Source organism: Phyllobates terribilis, unplaced genomic scaffold (genome assembly GCF_046119375.1).
Source record: "Phyllobates terribilis strain yellow unplaced genomic scaffold, ASM4611937v1 Scaffold_3__8_contigs__length_932513732, whole genome shotgun sequence".
NCBI lineage: Eukaryota > Metazoa > Chordata > Amphibia > Anura > Dendrobatidae > Phyllobates > Phyllobates terribilis.
The window spans coordinates 360,082,905-360,091,425 of record NW_027362763.1 but is presented as its reverse complement, the minus strand read 5'-3'; positions in this window follow the sequence as shown (position 1 = coordinate 360,091,425).

The following is an 8,521-nucleotide window of genomic DNA, read 5'->3' as shown; positions in this document are numbered from 1 at the left end:
GCACAAGCTGTCGCACTTTCACTGGGCAAAAGACGAAGAAACTGGTCCTTCACCATCCTTCAGGTCCTCGAAGGTGGTGACTGACAGTCCTTGGACCCACTGCTCAAAGTTGGTTCTGAGCCCATCCACCACATCACTGTAGCTATCATGTGGTCCACGCTGGAGGGCTCTGAACCTTTGCCGTTAAACCTCCAGAGTCAGCTGGTACTTTTTTTTATCAGGGCCTGCTTGATGGCCTCGTAGTCTCCATCTTGGTCTCGAGGGAGAGAAGCAAACACCTCCAGAGCTTTTTCTCTGAGCCCTGGAGTTAAGTACCTGGCCCACTGGTCCGCAGGCAGCTGGTACTGTCTGCAGGCTTTTTTTAAATCCTCGCAGAAATGTGTCCAGGTCCCTCTTTTCCATCACAGGAAAATGCTCAGGACAGGGTTTAAAGCTGTTAGTGTTGCCGGGCTCACTGCCCGATGGGCTGGATCTCAACAGCTGGATTCGGGCTAACTGTAGCTGGTACCGCTGCTCATTTTGCCACTTTCGCTCTGCAGCCTCTCGGTCAGCTTGGGCATGTCGCTCAGCAGCCTCTCGGTCAGCTTGGGCCCGTTGCTCTGCTCGCTCCTGGAATTTCAGGATCAGCTGCAGTTGTCAGTCACGATCGTCTGTGGCGAGCTGCTACAAGACCATCTGCAGGTGGGGTTCCGCACTACCCTTGCTGAGGGTATGGCTGGCAATCACAGGTGGGACCCCTGCAGCAGCACCATCCGGGCCTTGGCTGGCCGCCTCATCATCAGGGCTCTGCTGTCGGACGGTCTCTGCAGCACCTTGCAACAGTTCAGCAATCATTTGTGCCCTTGGTTTTGCCCGTGGGGTCAGTCTGCCTCAGCTCACGGAGGGCAGTGATATTGGCCTTCACCTGCTGGTGATACCAGGGCTCTCTACGTGTAGCCATCATTGCCAAATAAAAGTTAGGACAGAAAAACAAGAGAAGGGGAGGGGATGCACCTGCTACACGTACAGTAATGTCCCAGATAAAAACATATTAACCCCTTTCTGATGTATGACCTAATAGTACGTCATGGTGACCTGGGCAGATTGGACCAATGACATATTATATTATTAGGTCATAAGGCGATCGCGCCCGCACACAAGCAGTGCGGGGCGATCGCCGCCGGGTGTCAGCTGATTGTCACAGCTGACACCCGGTGCTATGTGCAGGGAGCGGTCCCGCACCGCTCCCGGCACATTAACCACCCTCAATGCTGCGATCTAAGTCGATCGCAGCATTGCGGTGGCAAGGGGAGGTGATCGGGATACTCACCTCCTCTTCCGGCCTCCAGCGCTGTCTGTCGCGGCTTCCCGGATGTTGCCATGACGACCCGATGTCGTCTTGACAACATCCGGGTCACCAGACAGCAGGAAGATTCTTTGGTCATGCACAGTGCATGACCAAACTATCTTCTCCCTGTGCAGCACTGACAGCCTGTATAGCACAGGAATGGTGCTGCATTCCTGTGCTATACAGGCAATCAGAATAAAAAAATAAAAGTCCAAAAAGTGTTAAAAAATTAAAAAAATAAATATAAAAAAAATCCACCAAGAATAAAAATATAATGTACCCATCAATAAATATTATTATGAAAAACAAAACAAAAAAAAAATAAAAGTACACCCATATTTGGTATCGTCGTGTCCGGAACGACCTGACCTATAACACTGTAGCACTAGTTACCCCCTTTAGTGAACACTGTAAAAAAAAATGAAGCAAAAAACAATGCTTTATCATCATACCGCCAAACAAAAAATGAAATAACACGCGATCAAAAAGACGAATATAAATAAAAATGGTACCACTGAAAACGTCATCTTGTCCCGCAAAAAACAAGCTGCCATACAGCTCTATCAGCTGAAAAATAAAAAAGTTATAGCTCTCAGAATAAAGCGATGCAAAAAAATATTTTTTTCTATAAAATAGTTTTTATTGTGTAAAAGCGCCAAAACATAGAAAAACAATATAAATGTGGTACCACTGTAAACGTACTGACCCGAAGAATAACGCTGCCTTATCAATTTTACCACACGCGGAACAGCATAAAAAACAAACATAAAAAAAATTCTGGAATTGCTGGTTTTTGTTTATTCTGCCTCCGAAAAATCGTAATAGGCAGCGATCAAAAAATGTCAAGTGCCTGAAAATGGCATCAATAAAAACATCAAGTCATCCTGCAAAAAACAAGCCATCACATGACTCTGTCGGACAAAATATGGAAAAATGATAGCTATCAAAATATGGCGATGCAAAAACTAGATTTTGCAAAAAAATGTGTCTTTTAGTGTGTGACAGCTGTCAATCATAAAAACCCAATATGATTCTGGTATCGCTGTAATCGCACCGACCTGAACAATAAAGTTGCCTAATCACTTATACCGCACGAGGAACGGCGTAAAAAATAAACTCTAGGGTTAGGGTTGGGCTAGGGTTAGGGTTGGCTAGTAAAAAAAAAAAAAAACAAAGATGACGATATGGCGACTAGTGTTGAGTGCAAGTGCTCGCTACTTGAGTTTGCATCGGGTGCTCAGGAATGCACTGAGTATCGCGGGTGCTCGAGTGACATGCTCGAGTCTCTGCCCCATATGCTTTCGTGGCCATAAAAAACCTTGCGGAGATTGCCTGCCATGCACGAGCGATCCCCGCATGGTTTTTTTTTGGGGTCTAATAACCATGAAACATGCGAGCGGGGACTCGAGCATGTCACTCGAGCCCACTCGATACATGGTGCATACCCGTGTACCTGATGCAAACTCAAGTAGCGAGCACTTGCGCTCAAGACTAATGACAATTTATTCAATATGATGACCTAATGTTATCAAATTCTGTGTCGTACCTCTGGATTCAAAATGTTCACTATACCCCTTGATAAAATCCTTGAGGGGTGTAGTTTCCAAAATGGGGTCACTTGTGGGGGTTTCCACTGTTTAGGCCATCAGGGACATTCAAAAGTCAAATGGCGCTCCTCTTCCGAGCTGTGCCGTGTGCCCAAACACAGTTTTTTCCCCACGTATAGGGTATCTGCATGCTCAGGGGAAATTGCACAACAAATTTTGGGGTCCATTTTTTCCTGTTACCCCTGTGAAAATAAAAAAAAAATGTGTCTAAAGTAACATTTTTGTGAAAAAAGTTAAATGTTCATTTTTTTCTTCCACATTCCAAAAATTCCTGTGAAGCACCTGAAGGGTTAATAAAGTTCTTGAATGTGGTTTTGAGCACCTTGAGGGGTGCAGTTTTTAGAATGGTGTCACTTTTGGGTATTTTCTGTCATAAAGACCCCTCAAAGTGACTTCAAATGTGATGTGGTCCCTAAAAAAAACGGTTTTGTAAATTTTGTTGGAAAAATGAGAAATCGCTGGTCATCTTTTAACCCTTATAGCTCCCTAATAAAAAAAAAATTTTGGTTCCAAAATTGTGCTGATGTAAAGTAGACATGTGGGAAATGTTATTTATTAACTATTTTGTGTGACATATCTCTCTGATTTAAGGGCATAAAAATTGCAACATTTTCAAAATTTTTGCCAAATTTCCGTTTTTTTTCACAAATAAACGCAAGTGATATAGAAGAAATTTTACCACTATCATAAAGTACAATATGTCACGAAAAAACAGTCTCAGAATCAGCGGGATCCGTTGAAGCATTCCAGAGTAATTACCTCATAAAGTAACAGTGGTCAGAATTGTAAAAATTGGCCTGGTCATTAACGTGCAAACCACCCTCGGGGGTAAAGAGGTTAAAACACTGAGTCTGGTTTCTTAAAACTCTGCACAGAATTCTCGCAAGAACCGTGCAAGTTTTCAGTGACAGGAATGATTGTTCAATCCAGCCATTGATGTTCTGCAATATCCCACTGCTTGCCACCAATTTGTCACTGACGACGCCGGGGAGATCTCACAATATCTCACCGCTGCCATCACTTTGTCAGGAAATCACAGGGACGACACCGGGGAGATCACACAATATCTCACCGTTGCCGTCACTCTGTCAGGATTTTGTCAGGATTGAGCAGAGATTCGCGAGCACACGATCCCGATTACTCACTACATAGCTATCGGCAAACGAGCAGAAAGCGTATGGCGTCACACCTCCAGATTCCAAAGCATGAAATATGTGTTTACGCCCCCGTACGGTTAATGCCAGCTTCACGATAGCCCAATTATTATTATTCGCTGTCACCACCGGCCAGATTTGAAATATAATACAGGCCTGGTCGGACGCCTGCTTTCTGGTAGCGTATATGGCTTCGGGGGAGGGAACGATTACAGAGCAAAAGAAACAGGGCTATTAAATTTTATATTTAATCCAAAAGGGAGGCAGTGTTTAGGAAAAATATACAAGATTTTACAAAAGGAGACTATACAATTCATATGTAGTTACAAAAATAATAAGGATTAAAGAAGAAACTTACTATACGATCGTAGAGACGATTCAATATAGGTGGAGGGAAGGCACTCCAGATTTGACAGTTACCGAACGGGATACTTTGCTATAATAAATATATTCTCCCGGCAACGAATACTGATCCATCCTCAGTGGGGTCTTTTATGCCGAAGGGGGAGGCTGGCCCACACACCCCCTGTGCTGATATCATGTGGGCTGGGCTCCATCCTTCACATTCTTATTTAAATCGCTAACTTCTTGCAAACAACGCCATAATTTCCATTATGAATTTGCCTTTCTTTAGAGACCACACATGACATAGTTGCGGTCTGCTATTTTGTTACTTTTGCATTACCGCTCTCCGGAGGGGCTTACAGCTACGGAAAAATAAGCATATTGTTCCTTGGCTAACCTTGCCACTAAAAATATAGGTCCTGTTATTGTCGGACGTATGGAACTTGAGATCTTCCATATTCCATATCGGCGCTGGCCTGACTAAAGATTTCTGTTGAATTCCCTTTGAAGCTATGGGAATACAACCTCCTCTCCTAGATGTAGATTTATCACAAGCCTGTGTTAATTGGGTTTGGTAGCACCCTTTGTGCTAGCATTTGTCTACAAGCTATTTCCCCTGTGTGGGCTTAATTTGCATGAGGATAGCTTTGTGGAGTGTCAGCTCCTCCCCTCTGCCAAATACTATAGGGCAGGGGGGATGAAGAGGTGTCTGGGGGGGAGAAATTCTTAATATTTTCTTAATATTTTTCTGACAATAAGTGTAAATAATCTCTGGACAGGCAGTGTTAAGGAGGTGCACAGTAGAGCTGACAGTGCTATCAGAGGTGTACTGTACAGTTGATGGGATTTGTAATGAGGCATAGCTAAACTCAGCCGTGCTGTCCCTTCTCTCAAAGGGACCTCATCTGAAAAGGTGAGTCATCTGCGTTATAATCTCCCAGCACTTTCTATTCATACAGGTTAGACCAGGACTGTATCTTTATATCTCACACACCAAGAAACCTGCTCTAAGCTATGGTGAGGACGTCTTCTTTTTCTCTTGTGTTGCTGCCTGCTTATGATTGGTCAGTATCATGCAGGGAGAAGTACATGCCCCAGTGAAAACTCTCTGATAACACCCACCCGGACCTAAAAGCTAACTCATTAGGTCCCAAATACTTTGCTAATAACTCTGCAACAGAAAGGCAAAATGTAAAAAAATAAATAAAAAAGTTTTATTTTGGTCTGCAGCTACTATTCCATCTAGTTCAACATGATAACGTTAGTGAACATAACTGTCCAAAAAAACCCTAACACCTGGGAGGGCAACACTTCACAATAATTTACAACATAATTACCCCCCCAAGAAAACAAAATTGCTGGTGGCATCCACGTAAAAGATAGTACTCCATCCCTCTGGGTACCTTTTAGGTAAAACAAACCTGTATACCATATCTACTGTTTCTGTTGGATCCACTTTAGGCACCTATACTAAGAACTCTGCACCACTGTTTATTATATGATATATTAAGGGTGTACATTTGTACCTGGATTATCAATGTAGCCAGTGTGCTGTAGTTATTTTATATATTACCTATAAAGGGTTTTTTTGTTACTGTGCCTCCTCTTACCATGAGACTCCTTATCCTATTTTATTATGACTATTTATTAATGAAGATATATTTTATGTATATGATGTTTTTTCTCATACACTTCTTGATCCAAGAAATTTTTTTTCTTGGGGTCATTATGTTGTAATGATAAATTTGGTGTAAGATCTTTAAAGTCAGATTAAGGATGGATATGCAGAAATTAAGAGTAAGTTCATCCTTGAATTAATGAAACACTACAGCCTCAGGGGCAATAAATATCTGGTCCAGTAGAACATTAGACAGGAGCATTTTTAACAACAACCAGTACAACCTTGAATATCAGTATGAGTGAGTGGTTTCATACAGTGCTTTTTGTGCTTTTTTTAACCGAATAACCACTGCAGCCAGTCAAAATGGAAATATTACAAGCAGTACAAACAATGCTGTGTGTTTTGTAGTGTTGTGTGTTTTTTTTTGTATTCTCAAATGTAGCATGGTCTTAGGTATGGCGTCTATGTGCTTTTACCATAAAGTTTCCTAGTATAGTTAAAAAGAAAAAACTAAAGTATATATGAGTACAAAAGGCCACAAAAAGGTCTAGTTATACAACAACCACGGGCAGCATAAATTAGGGTAGGTTCACACGTGGCATATTTGCAGAATTTTTTCTTGCAGCCAAAACTTTTACTCTTTGCAGTAATAACACTGTATACAAAATAGAGGGATTTTTGGTACTCGCCGTAAAATCTCTTTCTTGGGGCCTTCATTGGGGGACACAGGACCATGGGTGTATGCTGCTGTCGCTAGGAGGTTGCCACTAGACAAAAAAGAAAAATAGCTCCTCCTCTGCAGTATGCACCCGCCTACAGGCACCAAGCTCACCAGTTAGTGGCTAAAGCAGTAGGAGAAGCATAAAAAACCCAACAATGCAATGCCCAACGGGACACAACCGTGAAAACTGAATGAGATGCCCAACAGGGCCAACTGGACATATGCCCAAAATCAGGGAGGGTGCTGTGTCCCCCAATGAAGGCTCCAAGAAAGAGATTTTACGGTGAGTACCAAAAATCCCTCTCTCTCTATTGCTTCATTGGGGGACACAGGACCATGGGACGTCCCAAAGCAGTCCCTTGGGTGGGAGAACACTAGATAGTCACAGACTAGGTCAGACTGCGGCAACCGCCGCCTGCAGGACCTTCCGTCCAAGACTGGCATCAGCCGAAGAATAAGTGTGGACCTTGTAAAACCTTGAAAAGGTGTGGAGTGAAGACCAAGTTGTGGCCTTACAGATTTGAGAGGCCGAAGGCTAATGGCAGACCGCCCAAGAGGCCCCCACCGCCCTGGTGGAGTGAGCCCTTACTCCCGGATGGGGAGGTTTGTCCGAGATGCGATATGCCTCCAAAATGGTCGAACATATCCAACGGGCGATGGTTGACTTGGAAGCAGGAAGACCCTTGCGATGCCCTTCAGGGATGACAAAGAGGGCATCTGAACGCCGAAGGGAGGCCGTTCTAGAAAGGTACACACGTAGAGCTCTGACCAGGTCCAGTTTGTGCAGGGACTTCTCCCGTGGATGCACTGGAGCCGGGCAAAAGGAAGGCAAAACAATGTCCTCATTAATGTGAAAAGAGGAGACCACTTTCGGCAAAAAGGAAGGCACTGTCCTGAGCACTACCTTGTCCTGATGGAAGACCAGAAAAGGCGACCGACAAGAGAGGGCTGCGAGTTCTGCAACCCTCCTAATTGAGGTAACCGCTACCAGAAAAGTCACCTTCCAGAAGAGAAGAGAGGCTGAGATGTCCTGAATGGGTTCAAACGGGGGCTGTTGTAGAACGCTTAGGACCATATTAAGGTAACATGGGTCCATTGGAGGGTGATAAGGAGGCGCCAAGTGGGCCACCCCTTGTAGAAACGTCTTGACCTGAGGACGGCCAGCCAAGCTGCGTTGGAAAAGAATGGACAAGGCCGAAACTTGGCCTTTGAGAGTGCTAAGAGAGAGTCCCGCCTCCAGGCCAGACTGAAGAAAGGCCAAAAAAGGAAAAAGACATGGGAGCCAGCTGATTCTGTTCGCAGTGACGAAAAAAGGCTCTCCAGGTTCTGTGGTATATGCGCGAGGTAGCGGGTTTTCTGGTGTTAATTAGGGTCTTGAATGACGTTGTCAGTAAAACCCGCCGACGGAGAAAAGCGCGGGCAGAATTGCCGCGCAAAATGGGGAAGAAGGAGGGAGGGCGCAGAAAATGTGGGCGTGACCCGGGAAGCGCTGTAGAGTAAGCGCCATGTTTGGTGAGAGGGGGCGCAACCCTGGGGAACTGATACCTGCAACTGAGAGACGGTAAGAAATACCTCTCTGTGCTCTTAGGATCCCGATACGTCTTCTTCCTCTTCCCTCTGGTCTCAGGATGTGCTCCGTGGAAAAGGGAGATCCTGGCTTTTCCTCCTTCCCGCACTCTCCGGTCCTGGACAGTGCAGGAGACGATGTCAACCCCAGAATCTGGGGGAAGGTCACCCGCAGGGACC